Source organism: Canis lupus, chromosome 10, assembly GCF_003254725.2.
Source record: "Canis lupus dingo isolate Sandy chromosome 10, ASM325472v2, whole genome shotgun sequence".
Classification (NCBI taxonomy): domain Eukaryota; kingdom Metazoa; phylum Chordata; class Mammalia; order Carnivora; family Canidae; genus Canis; species Canis lupus.
This window is the reverse complement of record NC_064252.1, coordinates 60,652,091-60,674,654: the sequence shown is the minus strand read 5'-3', so window position 1 is coordinate 60,674,654 and position 22,564 is coordinate 60,652,091. Positions and strand designations below refer to the sequence as shown.

General features: G+C 35.3%; 1 long non-coding RNA gene across 2 annotated transcripts in view; it reads right to left on the bottom strand.

Annotated features, from left to right (window-relative positions):
• LOC112675617 (uncharacterized) overlaps positions 1-22,564 on the bottom strand; it is a 44,843-nt gene that overhangs the window by 4,292 nt on the left and 17,987 nt on the right. Inside the window, exons 3-4 of one of the 2 annotated variants that reach the window (XR_007413638.1) lie at positions 5,918-6,029; positions 5,277-5,465 (exon numbers count right to left, since the gene is read on the bottom strand). This is a non-coding gene — a long non-coding RNA (uncharacterized LOC112675617). Of the gene's footprint in view, positions 1-5,276; positions 5,466-5,917; positions 6,030-22,564 lie in introns of those variants that run through there. The other variant, XR_007413637.1, reaches the window with a different exon arrangement.

Here is a 22,564-nt window from a genome sequence, read left to right as displayed (position 1 = left end):
AGCACTTATAATCACTTCTGGTTTGGTGCTGCCCAATTGGAGTGGATAAATGCTCAGATATATCCTTAAACATTTTAATATGCCTCAGTTTACTTTTAATAAATACAAATAAAAATATGTAGCCAAAACTGTTCAAAATGATTTAATGTGGCAGATGATGTTATGATATTTTGCTAAATTAAATGATATGTAGGTTGAATTGTAAAATAATATACAAATTGGCATTTGATTCGCTGTCAATTTGTATATTTGTAATGTTGAACCTAATGGACTATTTCCTTAAATCATATGCATCACTGTTGTCACTTTTCCTTTTTAAAGAATATCTAATTTGGACCACAATACATTGTTTCAATGAATATATAGAAATTCACCCAAAAATTAATACCAAAAAATTATACAATATAATTTAATGGCATTTTTTTTTCTTTTTGCAACTTATTATTTAAATTCCAGTTAGTTAGGGGCATCTGGGTGGCTCAGCTGGTGGAGTGTCTGACTTCAAGTTATGGAATCCAGCCCCATGAGGGCTGGTGAAGCCCTCTAAGCAGTGAAGAGTCTGCTTCAGATTCTTTCTCCTTCTCCCTCCTGCTCTGCCCCTCCCCACTTGCATGCATGCTCGCTCTCTCTCTCAAAAGGAATAAATAAAAAATCTTAATTAATATAATTAATTCCAGTTAGTTAACATACAGTATAATATTAGTTTCAGGTGTAGAATTTAGTGATTCAGCCTTCCCATACAACACCCGGTGGTCATCACAACAAGTGCTCTCCTTAATCTCCATCACCCATTTAACCCATCCGCCCCACCTACCTCCTCTCTAGCAACCGTCCGTTTGCTCTCTATATTTAGGAGACTTTTCTGATTTGCCTCTCTTTTTCCTCCCCTATGTTCATCTGTGTTGCTTCTTAAATTCCACATATGAGTGACCTCATATGGTATTTGTCTTTCTCTTATTTCACTTAGCATAATCTCCAGCTTATTTGATCAAGGGTTAGTATCCAAAATATATAAAGAACTTATAAAACTCAGTACTCAAAAAACAAATAATCTAGTTTAAAAATGGGCAGATGATGTGAATAGACGTTCTTTCCAAAGAAGACATACAGATGGCTAACAAATACATGAAAAAATGCTCAACATCACTCATTGTCAGGGAAATACAAATCAAAACTACAGTGAGATATCACCTCACACCTGTCAGAATGACAAATTCTTCATTGTTTATTATTGCTTAATCCTCATGAACTTTTGCAAGTTGTGATGTACAAATATGGGTCTGCAGAGAACATCTATAAGCAACATGGAAGATACTTACTCCTCTACATGGATTTCTTTAAGTTTAGTGGTTATACCACTACTGCCTGGTGACAATTTAATTATTCAACCAGAATTCTCTATTTGAACAATGATAAAAAGCTTTGGAAGTTTGTACCAGGTGCTGTGATGTCATTTACTGTTCATTTGGTGCAAAAATCCCATTTATATATTAAGTCTGCCTTTGTTCTTTTCTCATTAGCTTGTGACAATTAATGTAGAACATTATTCCACCACATTGTCATTTTCATGATGTCAAAACATTCTAGATTTATTAAATAAATTATGAAGCTAAAACCCTAGCCTGTGAAAATATCTTTCAATAGTAGCTGATCACTGTAAAAGAAGTTTTGTCTTTATAATTAGTGAAAGAATCCAACAAGAGTACAATAGCAGACATATGATGATCGCTGTCTCATTAACATTAGGGTGTGATCACCTAAAGCCAGCCAGAAATGTTCTGACTATATTTTATCACTGGGTACCCATAAGATTATTCACTCACACATAAACCTGAGCACTGAAATCATATGGCAATACTTGGTTCTAAGGTGGTTTACTAGATAATTCAGAATATGTTCTGTCCTTTCATATTTTAAAAATTGTAATCAATGTGAAAACATAAAATTAAAAACAAAAAAAACCTCATTATTGTAGATCTCTTTGACTTTTCATAATGCTGTCACAGACCCTCATGGATGAGTAGACACAGCAAATTAACACATTTAATGCCAAGAGAAAATCATTGGAGGGCACATGGTAAGTTTGAAAGTTGAGCTTTTTACAATCTATGGCTGCTTTCCCTTTTGTGATCTTTATTTACTTATTTTATTATGACTGGGACAGATGTTTAGTAACATCTGCTTTAAAAATCTTCTAGACTAAGAGTATAGTCATGCACTATGATCTAGGACACTAGGATCTTTATTGGGTTTTTGTCCCTTGTGCCAGAGGTAACCCCAAACCACTTCCGGAAAAGCTTGGCACTGAGTTCAGTCCACGGGAAGAAAAGATGGCCTTCAATTCAGCCAACTGCCCTTGTCAGGCTCCTTAATGTTCATAAGACAATGTCAAATCTTGTGTCAGCTGGGTTGGCTGCTTGGCCATACGTTTCTGCACAAACTGAAAGCACTGTATACTTTTTCAGGGGGCACAATGGTGAGCTCTCCACCTCTCTGGACATATCAGAAGTTCAGATGAGGAAAACAATATCTGTGGAGGAATTCCTGAGGTGCATGCAATCCATTCAGTCCTTCAGATCAACTATTCTCAACCTTTTTCTGCCTCACTACACACAAAAGACAGTACTCACCTACATAACACACTCCATGGATGAATGCAAGTTTTGATGAAACCAAGAAAGAAAACACACCTATTGTAATAAAATAGAGCATTCAATAATAATTCAGATTACTCAATAAATGGTGCACAAAATGGTATGTAGTAATATGTCCATTTTACAGAGAACAAAACTAAAGTTCAGATGGGCTTAATAACAATTTAAAGGGACAGATAGCTAATTTAATCTGGCAATACTTGGTTGTTCTGTCCTCTGTCTCTCATCATTTCAGGCCATGTTTTGGAGGAATTGCATAGCCTTACATCAAAAGTGTCTAGCATCACTTCAGAGCAGAAATTGTACAGGAGGAATGGGCGGCTGGGTCATTCCTCTTGCAAAGATAGACGTGGATTTGACTGCTTCTTACCTATCATTCTAGACCCCAAGGGGGAAAAGTCTGGATACATTCTGAAAGCAGACTAAGAGTCTATTCATGCAAGGAGAGACTGATTTTTTTTCTAAAATTAATAATAAAGTTAGGATAACATGGAGAAACCATGGTAGAAAAAATGCAAACATGTAAAACCAAAGAAGATGAGAAGACAGTTGAATCATTATTTAAAAATAAACTCAGGTCAGTAAACACAGTTGATATATAAATACATCTTGAATACATATGGGATTCGGGAAGAGCCACTGGAGGGGTTGCTTGTTATTATTAACTGTATCTGGGCTATCACCCCTTTCTTCACTTCCTCCTGTAGTACTTGAACTATGTCAGATATTAGTCTATATCATTTATAGACATTAACTCATTTAATCCTCCCAACAACCTTGTAAGTAGATACTATCATTATCTCCTTTTTGCAGACAGGAAAGCTGAGAGTTTATGTAACTTGCTCAAGGTCATACAGGTATTAAGGGATGGAAATGGGGTTTAAACCCAGAGAGTTGGCCCGTCGAAATACATGTTCATCACTACCACACTCTGCTGCCTCTTCTCTACCTGCTGGCCTTATGGCCATTTCCACTTTTCATGCATCCTGGGGTTGGGCATGGGCAGAGCAATCTCTGTAGTGGTGAGAGCAAAGAAGAGGAGTCATGTTTTCTTCCCACTCTCCCGTCTTTCACTGGAAGAGTTTGGGAGGTCATTATAACTTCACAGGTGTCAGACCCCTTTCCTCACATTCTCCAATCCCAGAGAACCCTATTAAAACAGAGTCTTTCACAAGACCTCTGTTAAAATTCCATAGAAAATCTAGAATCTATATAATTCTGAAGCATAACTAAACAACAAAGACAATGATGATAATAACAAGAGAAAACACTGAGTGCTTACTCTCTGGTAATTACTGGGATAAGCCCATTGTAAGAACCAAGCCATTAATCCTCTCAACAATCCTTTGGAGTAGGCATTATTTTTACTCTTGTATAAATAACTAAATAAAAGGCAAAAGCTTGTAAACCAGGCAGTCCCACTCCAGAGCCCATCATTTTTGCAACTACATTGAAAAAAATCTTGATAATCTACACTAGATATTTAGATATAAATAATTCATATTAAGAATAAGGATATCAATCTGGGTAATTTATACTAGATGATATCAGATCTAAGTTCTCTCAATAAGCACAACCTAGAAGCAACTGATATGTTGGCCAATTACATCTTGTGAATTTACATATGACATAAAGTATTTTTTAAATTACAGAATGATACTGATGGCACAGTAGGGGCCCAGAGCATCTCTTTCCTCTGGTATGATCTTCATACAAAGGGACCTGCAAATAGATAAACTCAGCCAATTTTTTGTATCACTGTGTGCTGGCTTTGGGAACAGAGCATGAGATGAGAGACCCAGACCTCTCTTCTGACTCAAACTGCTTCTGGTGAAAGGGAAACTTGAAGCAATAAGTGGCTGATAGCAGAAAGGAGAAGTGGTGTCTTGGACTGACAAGAGTAAAGAAAAGGAGGAAACTTTCCCCAGTACTGATCTAACTGGAGTCTCTTGCTGTTACAATAGCTTCTACTGTTAAAGCCCTGTTGCTACTCTCTGCAAATGCCCCCTACTGATCTTCACTTTCACCACCTCTCTAGAGCCCCTTCTCTAGGCCATAGCGTGTGTGTGTGTGTGTGTGTGTATACATATATAATTTCATTTATTATTATTATTAAAAATTATTATTATTTTATTTATTATTATTTTTTATTATAGAGATGCCAAGACACCTGGTACTACACTCCAGACAACTACAGCCAGGATTTTGTGGCTAAGACCTAAACTCTTAACCTTATTTATAGGGCCTTTTTGGGCATGAGAACATGCATTCATTAATCTAAACAACTTCCTTCAAGAGAACATTTGGAAGGCAACCTGTTCATAATTTGGGGACCTCAGCCCAGTGGATCAGCACTGTATACTCCACATCGTGTGTTCTGTTTTATTACCATCAGAGCATGGTGATGTTTAGTCTCTCTCCCTATACCAGAAAAAGCTCAGAACAATGAGGTTGCCCTTGACTCCCGACACTGATATTTGCAGGGATCTCTGAAAAGAAGAACACAAGCTACACTTCACTTTCCTAGTTTCTTTTTTCTCTTCCTTTGACAGTGGCAAGGCAATCTGATAAAACAAAGTATGCAATAAGTATTGGAGGCTGAGTGTAAAGTTTACTGTTGTGTTTTATTATATATGCAGTATCTGAAACTGGAATTGGTTTCTCTAAACAACAGCTGTGATGGAAGAGGCAGCTGTTTTGGAGCAGAGATGGCTCTGGCCTGGGAGGCAGGGGATCCAGGGCTGTGTCTCAGGTCTACCCCTTGCTTCATTAGGCCAGTTATTGGATTCTTCAGACAGTAGCTTTCATCATCTGTAAAATGGGAATAATTCTGCCTCACAGGATTAAATATTACAAGTCTATATTTGTGCATCTAACTATATATCTATAAAATAATATTTTATAACCTACCAAGTGAATAAGAGCTTTTAAGATTATAAAGTTGGATAGTTGCAATCTCTAAGGGATTAGTTCAGAGAGAAATTATTTCTTTAGTTAGAAAATGTCAACACCTTTGGCAGTTCTTCTCTTTTATCTTACACACACACACACACACACACACACACGCAAGTCTGTCTGTCTCACTTTCCCTCTTCATAAAATGTAACTTAAATGAAGACCCATAAGTGAAAGTAAAGTTTTGCAAAGCTTTAGGCACAGTTTTGGAGAAAATACAAATTGCTGATAATGCCATAAAAAGCTTCATAGCAATAAAATTGCATCATAGGGATACCATGAGAACATCTGCTTCTTAAAAATCTCACCAGAGTGCAGGGTTCAGTTTGAGGCATCTCTTTTCAGAACAAATGAAGAGCAATGAGAGGAACTCCAGGCAAGAGCAGCAAGATGATTAAGCCCATAGAAGAATCCAGTTATCTGGGTGGATTAAAGAAAATGGATAATTCATTGAAGCCATTGCCAAGATGCGAAATAATTACAGTCCACAAAAATTTCAAAGGTAGGAAAGCAAAGGAAGAAGAACTATTTAACTTGATCCAGAAGATGATGCATTGCAATCGGCATAAATGAGAGAAAAGGAAATTCTGTGACATGGTTTTTGGTAATTAGAAAGCTAATATGAAGAGTCCCTAAAGGACACCAAAGATTTAAAGAGAGACAGAGGCTCTGCAGAACAGTGACATATGAAGATCCATTAAAAAAATCTTCACCAGTGGGTCCCCGTCCCCACCTCTAATGCACAGTAGAGTCCTCTGTCTTGGAAACCTCCCAGGACACAGGATTAGCAGACTTGACATTCTGATAGTCATTTGTTAAACTATATATTAAGAAGCCAATTCTCCAAGAGAAAAAAAATGACAGAGAATCTTGAAGCCTCTTACTTGCCATTGGAGACCCAAGTATATGATAGCTCAGGGCCATCATCTAGGGTCTAGAAAATACTTATTCATTCATTTAACAAATATTTACTGAGCACCTATAGGAACCAGGCAGAGTGATAGACACTTCATTTATGTCGTGAGATACAACACTAGTTTTTCTACTCTTTGCTCTGGTTCCACTAATTAAATATTGCATTTGTCCTTTTCCATAATCTACCCAAAGCCATAGTAAACTCCAAGAGGGTAATGACAGAGACAGGTAGGGATCATTCCTCCACAACAGCCAGCACCCTGCTCTGACAGTATGTATGAATACTGAATGTATCTTCCCATTGCCCAGCATGATGCCAGGATGAGGGACAGGTGACAAGATGTGTGGTTTCTAAAGTGAAATTATTTTTAGTGCCCTATAATATTATCAACCCCCAGTCATCTTTTTTTTCCCCCAGTCATCTTCTTAGCCTCACAAACATGTCATGAAGTAACACTTATCTAAAAATATAAGTGCATTTTTTTCCCTCGGATATATAACCAAATCCTAAAGAGGCAAACAGTATCAAAGCTAAATATGTATGATTGAGACAATCCCAGGGCTATGCAGGTATAGACATATCTAAATAATGAAAGACAGAGTCATTAGCCAGGCTGACATCAAGGGCGTTAGTTAAACATTGATGACATTCTAAGTAAAAAAGAAAATAGTGATAGATTTCTCTTGTCCTCCTTCCCTTATTTTATGTGCATAGGACTTCTTTATTTCTAACAGTTGATCAACTGTAAGCATCTATAATATGGTAAATACCAGAAAGAAGAAACCATTAATTCTGTTTTTTAGTCTAGAAAAGATCGGCTAAGGAGAAGTTATTTTATTAGTACTTCCAGCTCCCTGCCAAATATCCACACATGTTCTCTACAGTGTGTGCTTTAAATTACTTACTGAAATGGATATTTGTCTTTACAAAGAAATAATGGTTTCCTCGTGTCTCTCAGTAACAGGAAAAATTTCCATCCTTACTGGGGTAAGATTAAAAAGCTAATCAGCATTGCGGTCTCTTAGAGTCTGCAGATGCGCTCTCCCCAAATCCACAGTGGATTTGGATTACCTGGTGATATTTGAACTGCCCCTTCTGCCTTCTTGTACGTTTATTTAACACTTTGCTCAGCTTTGTTTTTAAGTGACTCTGACAGCTCCTAACTAAGGAACAACATGCTGTAGTGAGCTGTTTGGGCCAAGGGTTTTAATGATTTAAAAATAAGCTTGTATTCACTTTGGTTCTAATGTAGAAACGTCTGGAGACGGGAGGAGGCCCAAACTAAGAGCAAAGAGATGTCTCTTGTGCAAGTTGGGTCAAACTTTCAACTGTAATCTGCCCTCAGGTATACTTTGCATAATCAGCTCCCGACTCCCAATTAAAGAGAGGCAACATTTGGCTTGATATTGATCCATTTATGTACATTTGAGAAGTGAACTTTTCAGGGGAGGCAGAGCTGATGTCGAATTCATCTTTTCAAAGCAAGTGTTCGTCATCCTTCTTGCCACCTAGTAGGCATATTAAAAAAAAAAAAAAAGGTGAATCACATTGTTTTCCTTACTACATTGTGAGCGACTTGAGGTCAGATCTGTGACAGGACCAGGAATTGTCCTGGGTGTTGTGGTATGTCCTCAACCAAGACTTGCTGAGTGAGTGAGAGACTGACCTGTTTCTCATTCTCCTCTATGCCAAGCCATGGGAGGAAGAGTAAATGGAGTTAACAAGAGATGAAAAGAAGGATTGCTGAGCCACAGTGAGGGGTTAGAGAACACAAATTTGTGGCAGAGCCAATCTGCATGTTTTCAAAACTAACTGTAATGAAATTTGGCAGCCTGGGAGACAGAGAAAGTGAGAAGGAGAGAGGGGTGTGGGAAAAGAATAGATGATAGGGGAGGGCCACTGGGCTAGGATTTTTCCGCAGTGATGGGTGGAGTCACAATCTCCATGCTCCTTCTCTCATGTATACCTCTCGGTGTTCCAGCTGGTCAACTGGCATCTCTTAGAATGATTCTAAGAATGGAAGGGAGACTTCAAAGGTGTACAGGCTCACAGAGAACACTAAAAAAATGACCATATGTTTACCATGGCTATTGGTCTGAAATAGGCCTTCATCTGTATTTTACTTTAGGTTTGAGAGTTTCCATCTCTAGGCATCTCCTTTACGTCTCTTTCCACTCTCTCATTATTAGGGTCACTCTATAACTTTATCATTGGAACTAAGAATTCAAGAGGAGAAAAAAGGAAGCTATTAATGATTACACTCAGGACTGTATTATAATTTTCATCATGTCTAGGCACTTTTGATTCCATGGTCCTCTTCCTCTAGGAAAAAAATTAAAATTTATATTTTATGACCGTTTATTGTAAAAGCAAATACAATCCAGGCTGGATTCCTTATATTATATTCATGTTATCATAATCACTTTTTCTTTCATTATTTTTATCTTATCTCTAAAAGAAATAAAAATTAAAACACTTTCGTAGACCTCTGATGCCACACTGGGCCCTACCACTATGCCCAGTGGTGAAGCCAGCCCTGTTTATATCAGGACTATGGAAGTAAAATGGGTCTGTCCCAGATATGGTCACTCTGTAGTTCATGGGACTTCAATTAACAGAAGCTGAGTTCAGCAGGACTTCAGTCTCCCTGGGCTTGGCTTCAGATAGTAATGATTCCAAGGTTATCAAGATATAAGCATCAAATGCATGTGACGTTTTTGCATATCAATAAAGCTAAAAAAATTAAAGTAGTGAATGACCTGAACTATTTATAGTCACATGATTGAAGTAGGAAAAAAAATGAACCGTGAGAGGTTAGCAAGTTGGTGGATGTGGTTGTTTAAGGCAGAACTAGGTATGGGCTGTGGTGGATGGAAGATACGCAGAGGCAGATTCCAGAGAGCTTTGCTGAAGATCCCTTGAAACTGCCAGGGGTAGAACTAGGAGGCTTCCTGAAGGCCATGGCTGTGCTCCTTTCTCGACTGTGAGTCTTCCTCAGAGCGAGGGAGTGGTGCTAGCCTGGAGCTTCATTGGGCAAGACATTAAACACCAAGCTGGTTGGGAAGCTATGCGTCAGTGACAGTGATTAGGTGATCCTGATTCTTGTTCAGAAGCCAAGAGTATGGGTCCTCCTCACTCCTCTACAATGAAAGCTGGTGACCTTAACATGGAGCTCTTGTCCCGAGATACATCTGTAGTAAGAATTACCTTGCCACCCCCTAACATTCAAACACTGTCTTGTAGGGTCACCTCTCTGTTATTTTTTCTTTTTGCATGAACAGGTACTTATCTCTTTAACTTGAGTGTATGCTTCTGGTGAAACGAAGACTGGGTCAGTCTAAGAGGTCACAGTTATTAGATCTAACTGGAGGTAATCTCAGACTCCACATCTCTTGCTCTTCAGCTGGGAAACCTTGGTGGCAGAGCCATGCTTTAAACTCAGATCTGTTGAGCCTCAGGTAAATGTTTTATTCTGAAATTGTATGGTCCCATTTAAAGGCCTCTTCATAGCCTTAGAACTGTCACCTAACTACTATTCTTACTACTGCTATTTTCATGTTACATATTTCTTCCTTAAATCTTTTATCAGCCCAATAATTTGAGAATCTTCATGGGTGTCCAAAACCATACCTTTTATATAAAATTTATCTAATCTCTTCATTTTTTATGGTCTTGATGTGAATGCACTTCAACCACCCTTCTACTTATACCTTCTATTTACATTAATCTTTTCTCAAAACTGACCCAGCTTTAATAATCCATATATAAGAGCTCCTGTCACCTACTTCAACCATCTTCATTCCCATCTCCCCCATCAGTTTTTTTTTTTTCATCTTTATCATGGCTCCTGTATCCTCAATGACCTCTCACGTATCCAGTTTTTCATCCTGACTCCAGCTTCACGAGACTTCCCCAGGCCACCAAGACTCTATGACTTCTAGGTGGTTCACCATAACAGCAGAATCACCCCTAGATCAGGCCAAATCCCCCAAATGAGTTACCTTACCATTGTAGGCTACTCACTCATTCCCAAGCTGCCAAGCTTTACCAGATAAGCTTATGAGAAAGCCCCCATTGGGCCTGCTAAACTCTTGTTTTCCAACCACACTTCCAGGCATCTTACTCCTCAGGAACTCAGTATCTCGTGCCTCTCTGAACTGTATATCCCTTTTCTCTAGGGAGAAAAAAAAGTATTCTAACATTTTTCTACATTTTTCATGTCTCGTTCTCAACCATGCTGTCCTCACTCTGAACAGATGACCTTCCTTCCTACTTTACTGAAAAAGCAGAGGCCATCTGGTACAACCTCCATAATCTTTCCTCCTCTCCATCTGTCACCATGCTTCACTCTCTGAAACTTTTCTCTGGTATCTTCATCTTTCCTTCTCTGCCCTCCTGTTTCCATCTCCTTTCCAAAAGAAATACTAGGTTTTTAAAAATAATGACTGTGTATCAAGCACTGAGCTAGACTTGTTATGCACGTGTAGGCCTCTCAGTGACTATTAAAAGTAGATATCTCAGGCACAGTATCAGGAAAATGAGCCTTAAGAGTTAGCAATGACCCCAAGGTGACCAAGTGCTTTGGGTCTTTTTACTGCTTGGTTTTTCTAGGATCTGCAAGATACATCTCTTCCTTCTTTGGCATTGTTGGTCTTTCTTTCTAATTGTTTTTGCTTACATAAACATACACAAAAGCATCTAATTTTCTAGATAAAATTGCTTTTATCTTGTTTGACAGTCAACATGCTATCTCCTTATTATTCCCTTTGCCACTAAATTCATTGAAAAAAAAAGTACACTCACTACTTCTATTTACTAACATTTGTACTTATTAATTTACAGAAAATTATCTCCAAAGTCCAGATCCTGATGGTCAAATTAAATGGAATTTTTTGAGTCTTCTTTAACCCTCCTTGCAGTATTTTAAGTATATTCACTGGCCTCTGACTTCTTGGTATTCTCTTCTTTCTTGGCTTCTATAAACATCCTATTTTTCTCTTTTTAATTTTCTTCTCTGCCTCTACTGTTTTCTAAGGCTGAAAAGTAATAATTCCTCAAGAGTCAATCCTTATCCTTTCCTCTTTCTATACTCCCTTCCCTTGAGATGTCATTTATACCCTCATCTTCAGCAACTATTACCAGGCAAATAAGTTCCAGAACTATAACTACTTTACATTTTCTCCATGAAACACAGCCCTACATTTGCAAATAATGTCAAATATTTATAACTGATTATAACATTGGCATTTCACTATAAATTTAAAATCTAGTATAAAATAGAGTTTATTAGACTCTCCCCAGACATCTGCTCTTCTTGCCTTTCTGTCTTTTTACTCCTTACTCAGTAATCTATGGAACTACCATTGAGTTTCTTCCTCTTCTTCATCCTTCTCAACCAAATCATGGCCAAATCCTGTTGATCTATAACATGCAAGGTACCTGATAGTAGTGAAGGCTAAGAACCTTAGAGCCTTACCTATACTCTTCTTAAAAGACTATCATTTGTCATCTTCCTCAATAGTTTGAATGATAGGAATTTCATCCCTCTGGGAAACACCCCATCTCATTTGTGGAAAGGTACGTCTGTCAGACATCCTGCTTTATGTACTGATTGTTCTCATTGAAAAATGCAAAATCAGTTTGTATCCATCAAACCATTGTCACAAAACCCTTTCATTTCAACTTCACACATTCTTCCTAGGATGTATTTATTGAATACCTCATTATTTTGATTACCTTCTCTAAATGAACTGTAGTTTGTCCAAGTCCAATTGAAAATGTGGATATTAAGGGGTGCCTGGGTTACTCAGTCAGCTAAGCATCTGACTACATTGGTCTAAGCTAAGGTCTTTTTTTTTTTCAACTTTATTTTTTTTATTTTTATTTATTTATGATAGGCACACAGTGAGAGAGAGAGGCAGAGACATAGGCAGAGGGAGAAGCAGGCTCCATGCACCGGGAGCCCGACGTGGGATTTGATCCCGGGTCTCCAGGATCGCGCCCTGGGCCAAAGGCAGGCGCTAAACCACTGCGCCACCCAGGGATCCTTGATCTAAGCTAAGGTCTTGATCTCAGGGTCCTAAGTCCATAAATCCAAGCCCCGCAGAGGATGGGTGCGGAGCCTACTTAAAAAAATAGTAATAAAGTGACACAAATTGAACACAACACTCTACACTCAACTTGATTAGACTAAAACATTCTGGAAACTTTCTTTAACACATTTTGAAGACTTGTTAGTTTCATATATATTTGGTCCATGTTATGCTTCTATTTCACACAGTTCTATACGGTCTCTTTCAAATGGACTTCTCGGAAGCCAGGTCCCTTTATCCCTTATTGTTTCTTTGAGGTTTTCATCTTAAATATAAGACTTCATATTTAGTACTAGGTTGCATTTTTGTTTGAATCTCCCATTTTTTCTCTCTTCAGAATTTTTAATTAAGTTCTTTTACTCATCACTTTCTACCATAACATTATATCATTTTCAAAGGGGAAAGTAATACTACTATGCCTTTATAAGAATATTTGAAGGATTTATAAAAATGTAGAACAGTCCAGGCTTTTGCATAATACTACTGGAGATAGCCAACTAAAATGATGATTCTCAAAAGGAACATAATCTTAGACCAGTTATTTAAAAAAAACTACTAATGTGAGAATATCATTCCGCCTAATTTATTTAGTTACTGGGGAAATTTTAAGAGGCTTTCTGAGGTCTGTCAGTTCAGAAACTGGAAATCAGGTCAAGTTAACTATGAAATATAAATATCAAATTCCTTCCATTTCAAAATGTTGAGTACTTTCTTATACAACTTCTGACATCGCTCTCAGAGGTAGAAGTTCTCATTCTCTTTGAAAGACAAATCTGTCATCCTTTTTACAGACAAAACAACCCATCCTTGTATTTTTAGTAAACATTGCCTTATAAATTGCTTTTTCTTAAGTGAAAAAATCTGTATCTTTGGAGACAACAGGTTTAAGTTCACACCTTAACACCTCTACTTCTAGTTTTGTTACTTGAGTATGTTATTTAAAAGCTTTAGTAATGCTTATCATATATTGTTTTGATAAACCTGCAAGATTATTTATGAAATGCCTTTAGCATAGAACCTGCCACAGTAAAACTACTGAGTGAGCTTGAGTTTGATTGCCTTCCTGCTTGTCCCATGCTTCCCTCATTTTAAATTTTGCTCCTTTGCTAAGAACTGCCTGTTGTAAAGAGATTATCAGATAAGTTCTGGTTCAGATTCCAGTCCCAGTGTATCTTTATAGCAGGCTTCTTTTCTTAAATCTTCCTAAAAAGCTTGCTTCTAGGCAAAAGTATCTTCCTAACTCTGATTGCTAAATGTTTATAAGTCTTTAAATTTAGCAGGATCCAGTCAATTGATGTATAATTTATATACAGTAAAATGCACCCACTTTTAGTGAACAGTTTGGCAAATTTTGCCATATGTGTGTATTTATGTAACCTCCCTCACAATCAAGATTTAGGACACTCTTGTCACTTCAGTAAGATTTACTGCAGTCAATGACTATCCTCATTCCACCACCATACCCAGTTTCCAGGTATGATTTTTTTCCTGCCTTAGAATTTCATATAAAAGGAATTCTACAGCATGTAAGCTTTTATTTCTTGCTTCTTCCATGCAGCAAAACAGTGTTGAGTATATCAGTAGTCTCTTTTCATTGCTGCATAGTACTCCCTTCTATATACCACAATGGTCTATACATTCACCTGTGGATTGACATTTATTCACTTTCCGGTTTTGGAAGGATCATGAAGAGAGTTGCTGTGATAATTTAACTACAAGTCTTTTTGTAGAAATATATTTTATTTCTCTTAGGCAAATAAAACAGAATTGTTTGATCATAGATTAAGTATGATTAATTTTATAAGAAACTATTGAACTCCTTTCCACAGTGGTTATATAATTTTATGCTACCACTAGCAAGGTGAGAGTTCCCGTTCCAGTATTTCAGATCCTCATCAACAATTGGGATTGTCAACCTTTTTGATTTTAGCCATTGTAACAGGTATGTAGAAGTAACTAATTATTAGTTAGTAAGCTACATTTCCTTGGTGACTAATGATGACCATTTTTCATGTACTTATTGGTCATTTGCATATCATTTCTGAAGTATCTGATCAAATTTTTTGTCCAACATCGAGTTGTTTGACTTCTTATATTTGAGTTGAAAGAGCACCTTATACATTGTTGCTACAAAATAATTTGTCAGATACATACATTGCAAATATTATATTCCAGTCTATTGTTTGCTTGTTCATTTTCTTAAGGGTGCTTCTTAAATAAGAGAGTTTAAATTTTTATGAAATCCAATTGATTTTTTATTCTTTTATGGTTGTGTGTGTGTGAGCACATATATGTGTGTTTGTATGTCCTATCTAAGAAGTCTTTATCAACCTCAAGATTACCAAGATTTTCTCCATGAACTCTTATAAAAAGATTTAGATTTTATTTTAGGCCCCATGCATCTGGAGTTAATTTCTGTGTGTGGTATAAGGAAAAGGCTGCAGTTAATCACAATTAAATACAATATTTAATTCATGTCAGTCTTTGACCAATTAGTATGGGTTCTTCATATGATTTTTCTTCAATATTGGCTATTCTACATTTTTTGCATTTCTACTGTAAAAATAATGCAAAAAATGCATTTTTTGCATTTCTACTATAAAAATTTCTCCTATAAGTTTTAAGATTAGCTTGATAAATTTAGCAAACAGCCTGGTGGAATTTTCCTGGATGCTGACTGAGATTGTATAGAATTTGTAGACCAAATTAGAGAGAATTGGTATCATGAAAGAATTGTCTTCCTTCCAATTCATGAATGTTCCAAATCTTGTCATGTATTTCAATGTCTTAATTTCTTCCAGTAATGCTTTTTAAATCTTTAGTATGTAGATATTGCATATATTTGATTAATTTTCCCCTAATAATATTATTATTTTAAAGGCACAATAAAGGAAATTTTAAATTTTTACTTTCAAACTGTTCATCTCTAGTATCTAAAAGTGCAATTAATTTTGGTATATTGGTGTCCTATGTTGTGACATTGCTAAATTCAATTATTACTTCTAGAGACTTATCTGTAGATTCTTTAATATGTTCTGTGTGCAAAATGATATCATCTGTGAATACAGACGGTTTTATTTCTTAACATCCAATTTTTGTGCCTTTTATTTTCTTTTGTTAGCTCATTTCATTAATTAAGTCTTTTAGTATTAAACACAATAGAAGTGGTGATCAGAAAAACTTGCCTTACCCAAATACCTAGGAGAAATAGTCTTTCATGAGTAAACAAGACGATTGCTCTAGTTCTTTTATATACTCTTTGTCAGGGTAAAGTTCTAACTTTGTTGAGAGTTTTTATCATGAAAGAGTGTTAAAATTTATTGAATGTTTTCCTGGATCTATTAGGATAAGCATATATCTTATCTCCTTTATTTTTCTACTATAGTGAAATATATAATTGATATTCAAATGTTAAACTAATTTGCAACCTATGGATAAATCGTCTTTGAAATACTTCTGGATTCTCTTTATTAGGATTGTGTTAAGTACTTTTGTATTCATGTTCATCAGAGATATTGGCCTATGGTTTTCTTTTTCTAATCAGATTTTTGTCTAGTATTATTATCAGAGTAATGCTAACTTCATAAAATGGTTTAGGAAGTTTGTACTCCTACTCTCTCTTTTTTTTTTTTTTTTTTTTTTTTTTACTCCTACTCTCTTTAAGAGTTCCTGCAGAGTTGGTATTATTATTTTATAGAAAATACAGTGAAGCTAAATGAGCCTGGAATTTTCTTAAGAAAGAAGGTTGTAATTACAAATGTATATGACTTTTCAGCTTTTAATGTCTTCTTGTGTTAGTTTTGGCAATTTGTTTTGATTAATGTGCCATTTGTTGAATTTATGGCCTAAAGTCTTGTAATTTCCTCATGATGTCTTATTAGTATGGGATCTCTAGTACTGATTATTTTTCATTTTTGATGCTAGCAAATATGTCTTCTCTCTTTTTTACTTGATAACTCTAGCTAAGCATTTATCAAATGTATCAAAGTATTTTTCTTTTTAGTAAACCAGCATTTTAATTAATTTTCTCTTTGCCTATTTTCCATTTCCTTGATTTTTACTCTAAACTTTATTATTTCCTTCCTTCTACTTAATTTGGGTTTGATTTGCTCTTTTTTTTGCGGAATATTTTGTTTATTACTGTGGTAACCTACATTTTTTATCTTTCCCTTTTTCTAATACAAGCATTTTAAATTAAAAATTCCCCCAGTATACTATGTTAGATGTAGTTGATGCATTTTGATATGTTGTATTTTAGTCAGCTCACAATATTTTCTAATTTCCACTTTTATTTCTTGAGCTGTGTTATTTAAAAGTATAGTTTTATCCCAATAAGTGTGAATTTTGCAGGGCTTCTTAAAAAATAAAATCCTATTTTAATTCTCTTATAGTCAGCTAATATACTTTGTACCCTGTGACACTTATTGACTCTTCTTTTATGACACAATTTATGGTGTATTTGAGTGAATAATCCATGTATACTTGGGGAAAATGGGTATTGTGGTGTTGCTGTATGTCATGCTACATAAATATCAATTAGTCCATATTGGTTGATAGATTTACTGTCTGCTTCTGTTAAACAGAGAGAAGGGTTTTGAAATTTCCAATTATGGGGCAGCCCGGGTGGCTCAGCAGTTTAGCGCTGCCTTCCGCCCAGGGCCTGATCCTGGAGACCCGAGATCGAGTCCCACATTGGGCTCCCTGCATGGAGCCTGCTTCTCCCTCTGCCTGTGTCTCTGCCTCTCTCTCTCTCTCTGTCTCTCTCTCGAATAAATAAAATCTTTAAAAAAATGAGATTTCCAATTATGATTGTATATTTATCTATCTCTTGTAGTTCTGTGACTTATTTGTTTTGTATATTTTGAAACTGTTAAAATTGAGTACACATGTAAGATTCTTATATATTCTTAACTGTGTTTTTTACATCTTCTAAGTGAATTGGCTACTTATTTTAAGAAACATACCTCTTTATATCTTGACCATTCTTTGAGTCAATTTTCTCTAGTGTTTATATGGATACCTTAGCTTTCTTTAGACTGGTAATTGCATGGTATACCTTTTCTCATATTTTAAATTTTATTCTATTTCTGTTTTTATAGTGAATATCTTTTTCTTGTACATAGCATATATTTTTATTTAGTTTTAGTTATCTAATCTACTAACCTTTGTAATTTAATTATAGTGTCAAGACATTAATATTTAATGTAATTATTGATATAGTTGTGTTTGAATCTACCATTTTGCTCTTTTTGTGCACTTTGTCCCATCCGTTTTCTGTTAATTTTTTCTCTTTTTCTGCTTCATTTGGCATATCTAAACATGTTTTAAACACTCTATTTTATCTCTTTTTGTCTTTGTTTTCCAGTTTTATTGAGAAATAATAGACATACATCACTGTATAAACTTACGATGTACAGCATCTTATATTTGACATATATTACAAAATATGTATATTGTGAAATGATTATCTCAGCAGGTTCAGCTAACATCCATCTTCTCATATAGGTAGAAAGAGAAGAAAAAGAAGAAAGAAAGAAAGAAAGAAAGAAAGAAAGAAAGAAAGAAAGAAAGAAAGAAAGAAAGAAAGAAAGAAGAAAGAAAGAAAGAAGAAAAGACGAAAGAGAGAGAGAAAAAAGAAAGAAAAAGATTGATTTAGAGAGAAAGAAGAAGGGAAAGAGAGAGGGTGGGAGGGAGGAAGGAAGGAGGAAGGAAGCAAGGAAGGAGAACAACTTTTCCCTGTGATGAGAATTCTTAGCATTTATTCTCATCAGTGTTCCTATGTATTATCTATAGTCATCATGTTGTACATTGTATCCCTAGTACTTATTTACCTTATAAATGTGAAGTTTATACCTTTTGACACCTTCTTCCAATTCCCCCTGCCCCCATCCCCATCCCCTTCCTCTGGTGACCACAAGTCTAATCTGTTTATGAGTTTTGTTTGTTTTTAGATTTCCACATATACATGAGATCATACAGTATTTTACTTTCTCTTCTGATTTATTTCACTTACAAAAATACCATCAGGGTCCATCCATGTTGTTGCAAATGGTAGGATTTCCTCATTGTTATGGCTGAATAATGGTTTTATATATATATATATATATATATATATATATATATATATATAATATGTATATATATAATATGTATATATTTTATGTATATTGTATGTATATATATGTGTATATATATACATATATATATCACGACTTCTTGATCATGCATTGATGGACACTGTAGGTTGTTTCCATGTCTTGGCCATTGTAAATAGTGCTGTTATGAATATAGGGGGTGCAAATATCTTTTTGACTTAGTGTTTTTATTTCCTTTGGATACATTCCTAGAAGTTGAACTGCTGAATCATCTGGTAGTTATATGTTTTTTAAAAAGTTTTGAGAGGGCACCTGGGTGGCTCAGTGATTGAGCATCTGCCTTTGGCTCAGGTCATGATCCTAGGATCCTGGGATTGAGTCCTGCATCAGGCTCCCCATGGGTAGCCTGCTTCTCCCTCTGCCTATGTCTCTGCCTCTCTCTGTGTCTCTCATGAATAATTAAGCAAAATATTTTTAAAATTAAATAAATTTTTTGAGGATCCTCCATACAGGTTTTCATAGTGGCTGAACCAAATTACAATCCCAGCACTGCAGAAGGGTTTGCTTTCCTCCACATCCCTACTAGCATTTCTTATGTCTTGTCTTTTTGATGGCCATTCTAACAAGCTTGAGATGATATCTTATTGTGCTTCTTATTTGCATTACCCTAATGTGAGTGGTGTTGAGCATCTTTTCATGTACCTGTTAGCCTTTCATATATCTTCTTTGGAGAAATGTCTGAATGTCTGTTCAGATCCTTTGCCCATTTTTAACTGAGTTATTTGTGTGTTTTTTTGCTATTGAATTGTGTGAGTTTTTTATAGGTTTTGGATATTAATTGCTTATGAAACTGACATGAATGAACTGCTTACACAGTTTGCAAATATTTTTTTTCTATGCTGTATGTTGTCTTTTCATTTTGTTGATGTTTCTTTTGCTATGTAGAAGCTTTTTTGTTTGATGTAGTCCATTTGTTTATTTTTTTTAGTTTGTTGTGCTTTAGGTGTCATAACTAAAAATTATTGTCAAGACCCATGTTAAGGAGCTTTATTCCAATGTTTTGCTCTAGGAGTCTCATGGCTTTGGGTCTTATATTTAAGTCTAATCCATTTTGAGTTAATTTTTGTAAGTGGTGTAAAATATGATTCTGGTTCTGTTCTCTCACATATGAATATCTGGTTACTAAAGAGACTCTCTTTTCTCCATTTAGTATCTTGGCTTTCTTGTCAAATATTAGTTGACCATTTATGATTGGATTTATTTCTGGACTCTTGATTTTGTTCCATTGCTCTATTTGTCTATTTTTATGCCAATACCGTACTGTTTTGATGACTGTAGCTTTATATAGTATAGTTTGAAATCAGGGAGTGTGATGCCTCCTTCTTTGTTTTCCTTTCTCAGGATCCTTTGGCTATTTGGGATCTTTTGTGATTCCATATACATTTTAAGATTGCTTGCTGTACTTCTGTAAAAAAAATGCCATTGAAATTTTGATAGGGATTGCATTAAATCTATAGATGGCTTTTGGTAGTACTGAAATCTTAACAATATTAATTCATCCAATCCATGAACATGGGATATCTTCCCATTTATTTGTATCTTACTTGATTTCTTTCATCAGTGTCCCGTAGTTTTCAAAGTAGAGCTCTTTCATCTCTTTAAATTTATTTCTACTTTATTATTTTTGATGCTATTATAAATGGGATAGATTTATTTCTAAGAAAATTCATTGTTAGTGTTTAAAAATGCTACTGATTTTTTGTATGTTACTTTTGTATCTTGCAACTTTACTGATTTCATTGATTAGATACTACAGTATACTTTAGGATTTTCTATACATAAGGCATATCATCTGAAAAAAGAGACAATTTTACTTCTTCCTTTCCAATTGTTTATCTTTTTTAGACCCTTTTCTTGCCTCATTGCTCTAGCTAGGACTTCTATGATTTTGTTAAATAAGAATGGTGAGAGTGCATACTTTTTCTTGTTCCTGATCTTAAAGGAAAAGCTTTCAACATTTCACAAACATTGACTATGATGTTAGCTGTGGACTTGTCATATATGGCCTTTATTATGTGACAATATGTTCCTTCTATACCTAATTTGTTAAGAGTTCTTATCATGAATTGATAAAATTTGAATTTTATCAAATGCTTTTTTGCATCTATTATAATAATTATATAATTATTTTCTTTCATTTTATTAATATGATGTATCACATTGAATGATTTGCATATGTTGAATTATGCTTGCATCCCAAGGATAAATCCCACTTGATCACAATGAATGATTCTTCTAATATGCTGCTGAATTTGATTTCCTAGTATTGAGAATTTTGGAATCTATTATCATCAGGGATATTGGACTTTAGTTTTCTTTTTTTAGTAGTGTCTTTTCCTGGTTTTGGTATCAAGATAATGTTGGCTTCATAAAATGAGTTTAGGAGTATTCTGTCTTCTGATTTTTTTTGGTACAGTTTGAGATTGACTGATATAAATCTTTATTTAAATATTTGGTAAAATTTGCCAGTGAAACCATCTGACCTGGGCTTGTCTCTGTTGGGAAATTTTTGATTACTTATTCAATGTCCTTGCTAGTAATTGGCTGATTCAGATTTTCTATTTCTTCCTTATACTGCCTTGGTAGATTATATATTTCTAAGAATTATTCCATTTCTTCTAGGTTGTTCAGTTTGTTGGCATATAGTTGTTCATAATAGTGTCTTATGATCTTTTAAGTTTTTGTGTTACAGTTGTAATGTCTCCATTTTCATTTATCATTTTGTTGATTTAGGTCCTTTGTTTTTTCCTTGGTTAGTTTAGTTAAGGATTTGTCAATTTTGTTTATAATTTGATTAATCTTTTCTGTATTTTTGTCCTCTATTTCATTTCTTTCTTTAAAAAAATCAAATAATTAACATATAATGTATTATTAGTGTCAGAGGTAGAGTTCAGTGATTCATCAGTCTTATATGATACCCAGTGCTCATTACGTCCCATGCCCTCCTTAATGTCCATCACCTAGTTACCCCTTACCCCCTCCGCACCAGCAACCCTTAGGTTGTTTCCTATGATTATGAGTCTCCTATGGTCTGTCTCCCTCTCTGACTTAATCTTGTTTTATTTTTTCCTCTCTTCCCCCATGCTCCTCTGTTTGTTTCTTAAATTCCACATGAGTGGAATCACATGATAACTGTTTTTCTCTGATTGACTTATTTTCCTCAGCATAATACCCTCTAGTTCCATCCATGTCATTGCATATGGCGGGATTTCATTTTATTGATGGGTGAGTATATTCCATTTGTATATATACATATATACCACATCTTCTTTATCCATTCCTCCATCAGTGGACATCTGGGTTCTTTCCATTGTTCAGCTATTGTGGACATTGCTGCTATAAACATTGGGATATAGATTCCCTTTCAGATCATTACATTTGTATCTTTGGAGTAGATACATAGTAGTGCAATTGCTGGGTCATAGGTAGCTCTATTTTCAACTTTTTGAGGAACCTCCATTATTTTCCAGAGTGGCTGCACCAGCCTGAATTCCTATCAACAGTATAAGAGGATTTCCCTTTTTCCACATCCTTGCCAACTTCTGTCATTTCCTGGCTATTAATTTCAGTCATTCTGACTGTTGTGAAGTGGTATCTCATTGTTGTTTCTATTTGTATTTCCCTGATGCCAAGTGATATCAAGCTTCTTTTCATGTGTCAGTTGGCCATTTGTAAATGTCTTCTTTGGAGAAATGTTTGTTCATGTTTATCCCCATTTCTTGATTGGATTTTATTTATTTCTGTCCTAAACTTTATTATTTTCTTTCTTCTACTAATTTTGAGCTCAGTTTG